Source organism: Chlorocebus sabaeus, chromosome 18 (genome assembly GCF_047675955.1).
Source record: "Chlorocebus sabaeus isolate Y175 chromosome 18, mChlSab1.0.hap1, whole genome shotgun sequence".
NCBI classification, from domain to species: Eukaryota; Metazoa; Chordata; class Mammalia; order Primates; family Cercopithecidae; genus Chlorocebus; species Chlorocebus sabaeus.
In genome coordinates this window covers 31,768,211-31,776,949 of record NC_132921.1, presented here as the reverse complement: position 1 = coordinate 31,776,949, position 8,739 = coordinate 31,768,211, and positions in this window count along the sequence as shown.

The following is an 8,739-nucleotide window of genomic DNA, read 5'->3' as shown; positions in this document are numbered from 1 at the left end:
GAAACTAAGGGCCAAGCGGGGTTTTGGCGCAGGCGCCTGCAGTCGAAGCGCACACCTGGATTTGTTTCCCCCCAACCCTTCATCCCTGTAGCCGGTCTGGCTGAGTTCTTTTAGGGAAGGCACTGTGTGAGCGGCCTGGAGCAGAGCTGTAGGCGCAGGTTCGAGGGCATTGTTTCCTCGGGTTGAGGATGAGATCGCCCCCTTCAGAGGAAGGGCCTTAAGAAGAGTCATGGAAGGAGGGGCCACGCAATATCCTCCTATCCCCTCGCGGGGGCGGTTTCCTGAGCCGCGTGGCTCCTGGGCCTTCCCTCTCGGACCCGGGAATGCTCCTCCCTCGGGGCCTGACCCTCCCACGCCCGGTTGGCCGGGCTTTTCTGCCGGCAGGGTGGTTACATCAGCAGCTTGCAGGTGCTGAACTTTAGCTCTTTGGGGCTTTTTTTTTTTTTGAAACAGAGTCTAGCTCCGTCGCCCTGGCTGGAGTGTAGTGGCACGATCTTGGCTCAACGCAACCTCCGCCTCCCGGGCTCAAGAGCTTTCCCTTGCCGGGCGCGGTGGCTCACGCCTGTAATCCCAGCACTTTGGGAGGCTGAGGCGGGCGGATCACGAGGTCAGGTCAGGAGTCCGAGACCAGTCTGATCAACATGGTGAAACCCCGTCTCTACTAAAAATACAAAAATCAGCCAGGCGTGGTGGCGCACGCCTGTAATCCCAACTACTCGGGAGGCAGAGGCAGGAGAATCGCTTGAACCTGGGAGGTGGAGGCTGCAGTGAGCCAAGATCACGCCACTGCACTCCAGCCTGGGCGACAGAGCTAGACTCTGTCTCAAAAAAAAAGGTTTTCCTGTCTCAGCCTCCCCAGTGGCTGGGATTACAGGCACGTGCCACCAGCCCAGTTAATTTTTGTATTTTTAGTAGAGACGGAGTTTCACCATGTTGGCCAGGCTGGTCTCGAACTCTGACTTCAAGTGATCCGCCCGCCTCGCCCTCCCACAGTACTGGCATTAGAGGCATGAACCACCTTGTCCAGCTCTTTGGTGCTTTTAAAGAAATGAATCCCCGTTTCCTCCTCCCTAGCCACTCTTCCCACAGTATTGCTCAGGTGATCTCACTCTCTCACTCTGTCGCCCAGGCTGGAGTGCAGTGACATGATCACGGCTCACTGCAGCCTCGACCTCCTAGGCTCAAGTGATTCTCCCGCCTCAGCCTCCCCTAGTGCATCACCATACCTGGCGCGCATCACCATGCCTGGCTAATTTTGTCTTTTGTAGAGACTGGGTTCTCACCCTGTTGCCCAGGCTGGTCTCAAACTCCTGGGCTCAAGCGATCCTCCCACCTGGGCCTCCCAAAGTGCTGGGATCACAGGCGTGAACCACCGCGCCTGGCCTCTAGGGGGTATTTTTAAATGGCTTGTTAAAAAGTATGCCTATTAACTTTCCTTTATCTTAGGGCTGTGACCAGCCCATCTATCCCTTCAGTACTAAGTCCTGCCAGGTTAATCTTAGCCAGCAGCGTGGTCCTATATCTACAGATACAATGTAACAATGTAATTGTAAATTGGCCCGGCGCGGTGGCTCACGCCTGTAATCCCAGCACTTTGGGAGGCCAAGGCGGGTGGATCACGAGGTCGGGAGATTGAGACCATCCTGGCTAACACGGTGAAACCCCGTCTCTACTAAAAATACAAAAAATTAGCCGGGCGAGGTGGCGGGCGCCTGTAGTCCCAGCTACTCGGAGGCTGAGGCAGGAGAATGGCGTGAACCCGGGAGGCGGAGCTTGCAGTGAGCCGAGATCGCGCCACTGCACTCCAGCCTGGGCGACAAAGCGAGACTCTGTCTCAAAAAAAAAAAAAAAAAAAAAAAATTCTAAATGACCCCTTTAAAGCAAGAAGAAACATAGTTTTAATAAATACACTTGGTTCAATATGTCCAAAATACTATTTCAACATGTAAGCAATATAAAATTACTGATAATGTTTTATAGTTCTTTTGCACTAAGCCTTCGAAACCAGGGTGTGTTTTACACTTCCAGCAGTTCTTTTCACACGAACCACATTTCAAGTACTACTAAGTAAGTACTCTAAATTTCTTGATTTTAAAATTATAACGGGACACTTTCTATATTGGATTAACTTATTATACCTAATTGCCTTAAACTCGTTTCGTAGGAGTCAGCTTTAATTGAACACATACTTTTCTAAATTGTCTAGGCTGTTACCAAGATGGAGAAGGCTAAAGTGTGACTTGCATTCCCCATTTTGTGCCCATAGCACATTTGCACAGTCCTACCTCACCCCTCTGATCAAAGGCGTAGAGACTTTTAGCTAACACTAAACTTTTCCTGTTACTTCTAGATTTCCCCAGCCCTCCTAGAACCCTGTGTCTTGCTTCTCTAACAACACATTTGTAGCAGTAAGCCCTGGAGGAGGTGGGTTTATAGAAGAAATCTTGCCATTACCCATGCTGAAAAGTGATCTTTTCCTTCCCTACCTTCTCAATTACGGACAATTTTCACTGATTTACTACATCGACACCCTTTTTGAGATACGCCTTACGGACACATTTCATGATATTTTGATAAAAGGTACTAAATCTTTTTTAATGTGTCAGTGAATAGCTTGTACAACTAGACATTTACTTACAGAATATACAAAAATGTTTGCTGTCTGATATTTAAGTTTAAACAATATTATTTGAAGGGAAGAACTTCTAAAAAAAAACAAATCCAATCAAGGGAGAAAACCAAATGAAATATACAGCAGCCACTCCCAGGATATGTTGGTCATTGGAAGGAAATACAAATGAAACTCTTGAAAGTTCTTCTCTCCACCTCTTTTCATGAGTTATCAATGTAATGCTCACTCCTTAGTCTTCCCAATTCTCTTGCCAAGAACCCAAAGCAAAAGCTGTAGCAGGAGTGATAGTTCATCACACATTTTTCTTTTGAGAGGGGGAGATGTAAGAAATAGATTCATGTACATAAGTCTCATAAAGATCCACTTGGCTAAGATTTCTTAAGATGCTAAATGCTTTGCCGGGCCATGCTTGTAATCCCAGCACTTTTGGAGGCCGAGGCGGGTGGATCACCTATCAGGAGTTTGAGACCAGTTTGGCCAACATGGCAAAACCCTGTCTCTACTAAAAATACAGACTAGCCAGGCGCGGTGGCACGCGCCTGTAGCCCCAGCTACTCAGGAGGCTGAGGCAGGAGAATCGCTTGAACCTGGGAAGTGGAGGTTGAAGTGAGCTGAGATCGCGCCACTGCACTCCAGCCTGGGTGACACAGTGAGACTCTGTCTCAAAATAAAATTAAAAAAAAAAGCTAAATGCTTTAATGTAGGTGTTTATAATATAAAATTGCTTTCTACTTCATTCTTACATATTGAGGTTTCATGAGTTCCTGTGTACAAATATACACATTCATGCATTAATTTATATTTGATCAATGTTGTGATTTATGAATAAGGCAGGAGATATTGAAGCTCACAGACCTTGCCATTTGGGTCTAAATTTATTGTCTTGTAATAAATCTTGTTTATGAAGCAACTTTGAGATTTGCTTTTGCTTTAAATATAATGACTGGGATTCTTTCATTTTAATATATAAAACTTCCAATCCCTTCTATCTCCCTCAGTCACACCACGCACTAATTTGCACCTGAAGAGCGTTTCCCTTTTATTCCTATGGTGCTGTTTATGACAGAGTTTGACACATTGAGGGTGGTGAGGAAGAAGTTGCTTTAAGGATCTTAGGACAAAAAACCTACAGCATTGGCACTGCCCTTTATCAAATAGGAGGCTAACTGCTGAACTAAAAATCTATCCAATTGTAATATTAAGGTTGGAATAATTGCAAAGTAAACAAAACTTAACAAGATGTTTGTCCTAGTAAGAAAATTAAGATAATTAGACAATAATTTTGATGCAATGCTGTAAAGACTGCCAGAAAAAAACATGGTGAAAGATTCTGCTGAGACCTTCAGCCAGAAGCCAGAACTAAGCACATACTTCCTTTATAAAGCAGGACGAGTTTTTTTAGGGTAGGATGTTCCTCAAAAGTAGTAATACCCAGCTCCACGGTATTTCTTCCTACCCAGGACCATGAACATGTCATTCTCTTGCCTTGAATGGCTCATTGCCTTGGAAGAAAGTCTTCTACATGGAATTCCAGGCCTTCCACACTTTGGTATCATTCTTACAGGTGCTCAAAGCTGTCACATAAGCATGTTCAAATCTCTCCCATATTAACAGAAACACTTCCTTGACAGCACATTCCCCTCTTGTCACTATCCTCTTTACTTTCAATCAGCTTCTCCAATCGGCTGTCTGCACTCACTGCCCATTTCTTTACCAAACTTCAGTGCAGCCGTGGCTCTTGTTGCTTCACTGAAATTATTCTCACCTTGTCAGTAAATCCATTGAGCACTTTTTATCCTTATCCAGCTTAACCTTTCCATGGCAGGATTTGACACTATTGACTGCTCCTTAAAGCAATCTCTTCCTTTCCCTTCCTTCAGCTCTGCTTTTCTTACTCCATGGTCATGCCCTGGTCTCCTTAGCAGGCTCTGTGTTCCTATCACTCACATATGGTATCCATCAAAGATACCTGCTTTTGCTTACTCTATACTCTCCACCTAAACTTTTATCCATTTCCAAGGCTTCTGTTACCTGTTGACAATTCCCAAATATATATTGCCATTTCTTACCTCTCCACTGAGTTCCATTCTTCTCTCTCCACAAGTCCCACTGTCTTATAGATACCTGGACTTGGCAATTCAAATTGAACCTCAGTTTGAACTTGATTTCTCAAACAAATCTTCTCAGGTAAAATTGATTTGTAGCTGAATAGTGTGCTAGATATCACCATTATCTACTTCATTCTTTTGACAAAAGCCTGGTAGACATTCTTGACTTCTTCTTTAACTTCCATAGCCAATCAAAGATTAGGTTCTAAGGGTCATACCAATTCTCAAATCCATCTGTCTTTCTGCATCTCTGCCACTGTGATAGAACAAGAAATTTATCTTTGATCTTCATCCATAATTTGTGGCACAGAGCTCCTAAAACTCTTGTAATTTCCTGAACAATTGGTGGTGATAGGAGATTGAGTTAATAAACACACATGTATGATAAAACCTCCATTTAAAAAAAACCCTAAATGATGGGATTTGGAGAGCTTCTGGATTAATGAAGGCACACACGTACTGGGAGGGTAGTGTGCTCTAACTCCTATACTAGGACAGAAGCTCCTGAACACAGGATCCTTCCAGATCTCACCCTGTGTACCTCTTCACCTGGCTGTTCATTTGTACCCTTTATACTCAACCAGTAATAGTAAGATGCTCTTCTCAGTTCTCTGAGCCACTCTAGTAAATATTTGTGTCTGTGGGAATCCCTGACTTTGTAGCCAAATTGGGTAGAAGGTTGGGTACCCTGGATATTCAATACTTGTGTTGGCATCTGAAGTGGGGCAGTCTTGTGGGGCTGAGCCCTTAACCTATGAGATCTATGTTAACTCCAAGTAGTTAGTGCCAGAACTGAATTGAATTTTAAGACACCCACTTGATGTCCAGAAAGTTAGAGCATTGTTTGATTTGGAGACAAAACCCCACACATTTGGTGTTAGAAGTGCTGAGAGTAAAAACTGTTCAGAACCATCATTACCACAATCTAGATGATGAACAGGAGTCCCCAAGACAAATATTCTTACATCTAGTCTTGCGCCACTCTAATTCATTGTCCATGCTGCAGCTGGAATAATTTTAATTCAGGATTACTTCTTTTACTTCTCGTAAAGCCCTTTTTGTTGTCCTTAGGATCCACATTTCCTAACATGCAAAGTCTTCTGCATCTGGGCTATGTCTACCTCTTAGCCTTGTTCATGTCAGGCTTCCTTTTGCATTGTTGTCCTTACCATAAAGGCCTTCTGGCAAGTGTTCACATATTCTACATACTCTTCTTATGCCTCCGGGCCTGGAATAGGGTTCTTCTCCCTTCAGTCTTTTTTTTTTTTTTTTTTGCAGACAGAGTCTTGCTCTGTGGCCCAGGCTGGAGTGCAGTGGCACAATCTCAGCTCACTGCAACCTCGGCCTCCCAGGTTTAAGCAATTCTCCTGCCTCAGCCTTCCGAATAGCTGGGATTACAGGTAGCCACCACCACACCAGGCTAATTTTTGTATTTTTTAGTAGAAATGGGGTTTCACCATGTTGGCCAGGCTGGTCTTGAACTCCTGACCTCAGGTGATCCACCTGCCTCAGCCTCCCAAAGTGCTGGGATTGCAGGCGTAAGCCACTGCACCTGGCCTCTCCCTTCACTCTTAGCTAAGCTGACGTCAATACAAGTTGTCCTTCAGGGCTCGGCTTAAACATCACTTCCTCTAGGATGTCTTCCTTAACCTTTTAGGTAAGGTAGATGTCCTGCAGTTGGCTCTTATGGTATCCTCTACGTCCTTAGCAACACTTGCCATTCTTTGTTATTGCATTGTCTCTCCTCATCTTTATAAAGCCAGTTTTACCATAGCACTTGGTACCTAGGAGGGGCCAGTATGTCCTTGCTGACTGACCAACTAAATGGATATTATTTCAAATAAACTCAGTGCAATGGCTAATCTGATCCTTTGGCCGCTTTTGAAATACTCATTGTACTATCCCATCTTTGTGCCTTTGCTGGTGTTGTTTTCTGCTCAGATTGCCCTGACCTTCTATCCCACCCTCCCCATCTCGACACATTTTTAAGCCTCAGCTTAAATTTGACTTCTTCCAATCTACATTCCTAGTCAATAGAATCAGGGCTTGTCCTTCCCTTCCTCTCCCCAGGAAAATACATATGGAGGCAGCATTTCCCATATGTTTTCTGTATGCTTAAACGACCCCTTAACGTCTACCCATGGATCTTCTGGGGTTCTATAGGCCTATGAAACAGACTGACTAGATGTTCACTAAATCTGTTTCCTCCTCTTCCTGAGCACACAGCTAGACTACATTTCCTGGCCTCCATTGTGGTTGGGAATATCTGTAAGACTGAGTTTTAGCCAAGTGTACATAATTTCCAGACCTGGCCTTCAGGAGTCCCTCATATTATCATCCTTGTTCCTCCTCTATCTGTGAATGTGAATGAGTATGATGAACTTGGAAGCCACCTGTTAAGATGACAGAACCGCAAGATAAAAGGAGCTTAAGTCACCACATGGAGCAGAGGTGTCCTCCAATCAGAGGTACCTGTTTCAGACTTTATGTGAGTGGAAAAAAAAAGTTTTTTAAGGAGTTTGAAATATATTTTTGTGTACATTGGTTGCAGCAGTTACCTTTTTTTTTTTTAAATTTTATAAAATTTTGCTAAGGGAGGTGCAGGTCCACACCAAGGCCCAGCCATCCCAGTTAGCCTGTCTTAACTAATATAAAACACCAAGTTAAAAACCCCTGGTTTGTAAGAACATAGTAAAAATATTAGTGGTTGCCAGGGGTTGGAGGAAGGGAGGAATGGATAGGTGGAGCTTAGAGGATTTTTAGGGCAGTGAAACTACTGTTTTTAATACTATAATGGTAGATACACATCTTTATACATTTGTGAAAACCCATAAAGTGTACAATGTGAAGACTGAATCCTAATGTAGACTATGGACTTTGGGTGGTAATGATGTGTCAATGTAGGTTTGTAGGTTCATGGATTGTAACAAATGTTCCACCGTGGTGCTGGATGTTGATAATGGGGTGTCTGTGTATCTGTGTGGAGAGGGGGTACATAGGAACTCTCTGTACTTTCTGCTTAATTTTGCTGTGAACCTAAAACTGCTTTAGAAAATGAAATCTACTGAAAACAAAAACAAAAAAACAAAACAACACCCTGGTTTACACATTTATAATTATTATAATTTTTTTTTTTATAGAGATGGAGTCTCACTGTGTTGCCCAGACTAGTCCCATACTCGTGGGCTCAAGTGATCCTCCCATCTTGGCCTCCCAAAGTGCTGGGATTATAGACACGAGTCACCATACCCGGCCAGCGCATTTAAAATACATGGTTTAAACTACATATATGCTCTGATCACAAACTGCCCAAGACTATTTCACTTTATAGCACAGAGCCTGATAATAAATATTTATTTACATGAGGATCCATCTACCCAGATAACACAGCAGCTCTAAGTGTGTAGCATCCAACAATAAGACTTGGAAATACATGGAAAAAAGGCCAGGTGCGGCCAGGTGCGGCAGCTCATGCCTGTAATCCTGGCACTTTGGGAGGCCAAGGCAGGTGTTCAAAAGCAGCCTGGCCAACATGGAGAAACCCCATCTCTACTAAAAATACAAAAATTAGCCGGGAGTGGTGGCGTGTGCCTGTAGTCCCAGCTACTCAGGAGGCTGAGGCAGGAGAATCACCTGAACCCCGGAGGCAGAGGTTTCAGTGAGCCAAGAATGTGCCACTGCACTCCAGCCTGGGTGACAGAGTGAGACTCTGTCTAAAAAATTGGAAACAAAAACAAAAACCTGGAAAACAAATGAAACCAAACAATAAAACTGAAAGGAGAACTATAAATCCACAATTATAGTTGGGGACCTCAACATTCCCTCTCAGTAATTAATAGAATTATTAGTAAACAGAAAGCAAAAAAGTACAACTAAATAACACCATTAGCCAAGAGGATGTAATTGATGTTTATAGATGACTCCACTTAGCAACAGCAGAATATAACTTCTTTCCAAGTGCCCATGCAACAGTTGTATACATAGACCCTATTCTGGGCT